General features: G+C 41.5%; 1 protein-coding gene across 1 annotated transcript in view; it reads left to right on the forward strand.

Moving 5' to 3' along the window:
- The window catches only part of LOC310785299 (atrial natriuretic peptide receptor 1-like), a 122,303-nt gene that overhangs the window by 86,618 nt on the left and 30,685 nt on the right, over positions 1-5,000 (forward strand). The gene's annotated exons all lie outside the window — the stretch shown is intronic.

Here is a 5,000-nt window from a genome sequence, read left to right on the forward strand (position 1 = left end):
AAGGACTACTACTGTAGATGTACCGTCGTGCACCTCACAGACACCGCCCGTCCACCTCGGCAATTTTATTATAGGATTTCATGTGTAGCTGTGTTTTTCCCTGGTCCAGTGTATTTTGTCATTTTTAATATACTAGATGGGACCCAAAACAGAACCCTGGGGCACACCGCAGGATAGGGCAGCAGTTCCAGACATAAATGAACCAATAGACACAGAGAAACTCCTATCTGAAAGATAGGAGGAGAACCAGTCCAGGGTGCTCCCAGAGACTCCCACCCACTGTCTGAGCCTTTCGATCAGAATGCAGTGATCCACAGTATCAAAAGCTGCGCTAAGAGCATTCACCCGTATCATGACAATGACATGGATCTGCCTTTGGTTGCTTTGTAACATTAGCTAATAAAATAATTTGCAAACAGCCAGATCAGCCCCGGGAGTCTGGATGAATCAGCGGACATTACAGTAGCTGCACAAAATAACGTCAGCTAATTTATCCAGACTCCCGGGGCCTTATCTGTATTGTAAATTGGCTAGCGAGTCGTCTGCGTTTGCAAGCAAGCTAACGTGATCTAACATTAGCCGGCTAAAACCAAGATATATATATTTTCACAGTCATTTTGTGCTAAGGTCACCAGAATTCTCTAATGAAAATCTGGCACATTCCCAGTTCGGCAGTCAATATATCATTAAAAGATCAAATATTATTATCTATGAAGTAAAACATTATATTGTCACTAATGCCCTATTTCTCTAGATTGGGGTTGGAAATGTCCACGAGGCTGTGATTATCCTAGAGATCACAATAGGTCATTTTTCACATAATATAGTGTGGGCAAGTTTCGAAAAATGGTCTCTCGACTGTAGCCTAGGCTAGGCTACAGTCAGCCTAGGCTAGGCTACAGTTCAAGGCTACGCTGCCTAGCCTATTCATAGTATTCCATGATGTCACATGCATTACCAGTATGATGCTTCACAATACACAGCTCATTGGCTGCTTTTGTCATTTGAGTGTAATCACCTGCTAATGGATTATAATCGCCTGTTATTGACCTACCAAGATGGCCACGTGATGATGTAAGAAGGAATGTTGGGCACTGCCTTATCCCTTAACCTTTTCTGCTATCTGTATTTTTACCCAGCCTTTTATTTTGCAATGTTTGTTTTTTTACATCTGTTATACTGAATTTATCTGTCTTAACCTCTGAAAAAAAACAATAATTGGAAAGAAAAAATGGAAAAGATACAGAAATAGCTACCCATTGTAATAGAAGAGCACTCAATAAACTACTGCACCGTCAAACTGTTCACTTATTTGGATAGAAAATAATTTTTTGATGGAACTGGGGATTTTAACTGTTTCTTCCCAACTGCAGCTGACATCATCAACAAGGCACTTGTGTATCTAAATTTTGCAAATAACTTTTCACAAGACCAAAACCTTCCATTTTGCATAATGTGTATCACCTACACTGTATACTTGATATTCTGTTAATGTCTTCCAAGAGGCCATAATCAAGGCTATTGTAGAAGTCAAATGTTTTCTGCACACATCCTACATTGTTTTGATATCTTATGCCTGATGGAACAACAGTTTTCCATTAAATAATTAAATAAGGTTTCCCATTAAATAAAGAAGTATCCTATGAATCTACCATTGAACTTTTAATTTTTAATTTACACGTGTCCAAATTTAGCCTTTCGGTCTTTGTGTTGAAAGAATTTCAAGAAATATAATATTAATATTTATATTATATAATATTTGTATAGTTCTGCTGGTCTATTTTCATTCAAACATTCTAGATGTTCCTCTTAGTTAGTGTTACTATGTTAATTATGTTGGGTCTCATAGTTAGATTACTACTTTAATCTATATTGTAAAAAAAAAAACTTTATCACGCTTTTATTTTGAAGGCAAAATCACTCAACCGGAAGTGAAATTGTAAAAAATGGTTGCTCAATTCATGATGGCGTTCTTCAGGTTTCCTCATCATACACGGAAGTACAAACAAAAACAACGAATGACAGAGTTTTCGTGTGAGGCGTGAGGAGTGATGACTGACAGAGGTTTGAGTGAGCTGTGATAACTGAGGCAGTATTGCAGGAGCAACACTCGTGTGACGACTGAAGGCGTTTCAGAGCACACCCGATTTACTATGATACACAAGAGCTGACAACGCTTAGTCTGAGGAATGATAGCCAAATACTCTGAGGTAGGAGGATGCCCTAAAATGGTTGCCGTACGTGTGGCAAATGACCGCGGGTCGGATTTGAACCCGGGTCGGCAAAGGACTAAGCCTTTGTGGTACGCGCTCTACTAGGTGAGCCCATGTTGACTCCATTTCTAAGCTAACGTTCGCTAGTGTTGCAGCCTGTGGATCTTCTTCTTCTCCTCTGGTTTCTTGGCAGAGCCGCTGGAGAAAAGAGGCGAACTCGGGAGCGCACAGAAACATCACATCTGTTGACTTCCTGGGGAAACTGACATACGTACGTACGTATGTCCGTACGTACGTACGATGTTCGTTAACGCGATATCTGAGGAACGCCTTGACGGAATTTAATCAGATTTGCCTCAAACATCGATCTTGATCATGATCTGATTAGATTTTAGTGGTCAAAGGTCAAAAAGTCAAGGTCACTGTGACCTCTCGAACACCATTTCAAGCTTGTTAACGCGATATCTCAGGAATGCCTTGACGGAGTTTCATCAAATTTGCCTCAAACCTCGACTTGGACTCAAGGATGAACTGATTAGATTTTCGTGGTCAAAGGTCCAGGTCACTGTGACCTCACGAATGCCATTCCCAAGTTCGTTAAACCGATATCTCAAGAATGGCTTGATGGGATTTCTGCCAATTTGGCTCAAACGTCGACTTGGGCACAAGGATGAACGGATTACATTTTGGTGGTCAAAGGTCAAGGTCACTGTGACCTCATGAACGCCATTCCCAAGTTCGTTAACGCAATATCTCAAGAACGGCTTGATAGAATTTCTTCTGATTTGGCTCAAACATCGACTTGGACGCAAGGATGAACTGATTCCATTTTGGTGATCAAAGGTCAAGGTCACTGTGACCTCTCGGATGTCATTTTCAAGCTTGTTAACGCGATATCTCAGGAATGTCTTGATGGAATTTCTTCGAATTTGCCTCAAACGTCCACTTGGACTCAAGGATGAACTGATTACATTTTGGTGGTCAAAGTTCAAGGTCACTGTGACCTCACACACTCAATTTACAAGCTCTGTAACGCAACATCTCAGGAGCGCCTTGACGGAATTTCTTCCAATTTGCCTCAAATGGCGATTTGGACTCAAGAATGAACTAATGGCAGAGGCATAAGTCTGCGTTGCCGTCATTCTAGTTTAAGTTACGTTACCTCCCATTCACTCCTCGGAAATAAAAAATGCTTAATATAAATGTTTCACAATTCTTATAGTATTCACATTATTCACCACGCCCACTTTTTCTCTCTTCCGTGTTCGACGCAACGTATTTGTTCTTCCGGTTCAGCGCAAGTTGGGGGCCATTTTCAAAATAAAACATCAGTATGAATGAAGTTTGGCAACATTCAGAATAAGCTACACTGCGACCAACTTCAGTTACATGTTCATAACGTTACTGCTGCGAGGAGCCGATGGCTGTACCCGGTCAGCATTTAACGTTAGTTACAAAAGCACGCAGTGTTCGAATTGGGGGGGAGCTAAGGGGAGCTGAGCTCCCCTAAGAAGGACATTGGCTCCCCTGAAAGACTGCTTTGTGAAATGTAGGGGGAGCTCTAAAATATTGGCTGTTTCTTTCTCACCAACTCCGTAAGACAGGCCTATGATGTGTTTTTTGCGATTTCCGAACAAGAAAAAGGATAATCTTTTCCGCGTTGCTCTCCGAGACACAGCTGCTGCACTGCCAGCCAAGACGAGAGGAGTAGGACTGAGAGGAGAGGGGAGGGGCTGGGGGCGTGCTTGAGAGCACCCACCACACACATACACAGCACAGGGAACAGGGAACCGGCGGAGGAGCAGGCAGATAGACTAGACATGCAACTGAGCAGAGCACACGTTAAGAATGGCTGAAAGAACGAAGCGATCAGATTCTAAAGTGTGGTTGTACTTCACTCGAGTCGATGGTGACAATTCACGTTGTCACAAGTGCAATAAAACCTTCGCTAGTAAAAGGTGGAAACACGAGCAATTTGTCTAAACACTTAGCCAAAGTGCATCACATTCAAACGGAGAAATGCACAGTTTTTTTTCTCTCTAGCTGTTTTGTTCTCTTTCTACTAAAAACAGCAAATATTGCCAATAGCCTATAATAAGATGTCAATGGATATGTCATGCACATAATTGTAATTGACATTGTTATGGAATGTCTGTTGTTTTTAACATTTCAGTTCTAGTTAGGCTACAAGTTACCTAATATATTGGCCTACTGAAAAAGCTTTATTTTTGACTCAGGGTATTTATTTTAGAAACATTATTCTAGAAATATTTTTTGTTAATTAATATTTAATTTTACAGCATATTGATTGTATAGGTTATACAGGATTCTTGAAGGGGTGTTTTGAGCAGAAAAAACGTTGCCTGTGTGTCCCCTTGCTGCTTTTCTTTACTCTGATTAATAAATGAGTTCGATCATCCAATACGGCTAGTAGAATGTTTTTCACATGGCCTTTAACCCAGCAAGCACCGTTCTAAAAGAGGAGCAAATGATACATTTGTTTATTTATATTGAGACCCGTTATGTTGCCAAATTGCGTCAATTAATTTGCTTCAAAGTGAAAATTTCTGGGGGGGGGGGAAAGTCCCCCCCCCGTACCCCCCCCCCCCACCGTCCAAACCCTCAAAATTTTTGGCTCCCCCAGGACCCATGGTCCAATTCGAACCCTGAAAGCACGTCAACAGTGTTTTCTCACTGCCAGTAGCCTAACTACAGTAGGGTTTGACAGATAGCTAGTCCGACCGCTGTCAGCACAGCGCTCCCGGTCCTCGCTGCTCGTAAAAGATT

The sequence above is a fragment of the Poromitra crassiceps genome, assembly GCF_964638095.1.
Source record: "Poromitra crassiceps genome assembly, chromosome: 11".
Lineage (NCBI taxonomy): Eukaryota > Metazoa > Chordata > Actinopteri > Beryciformes > Melamphaidae > Poromitra > Poromitra crassiceps.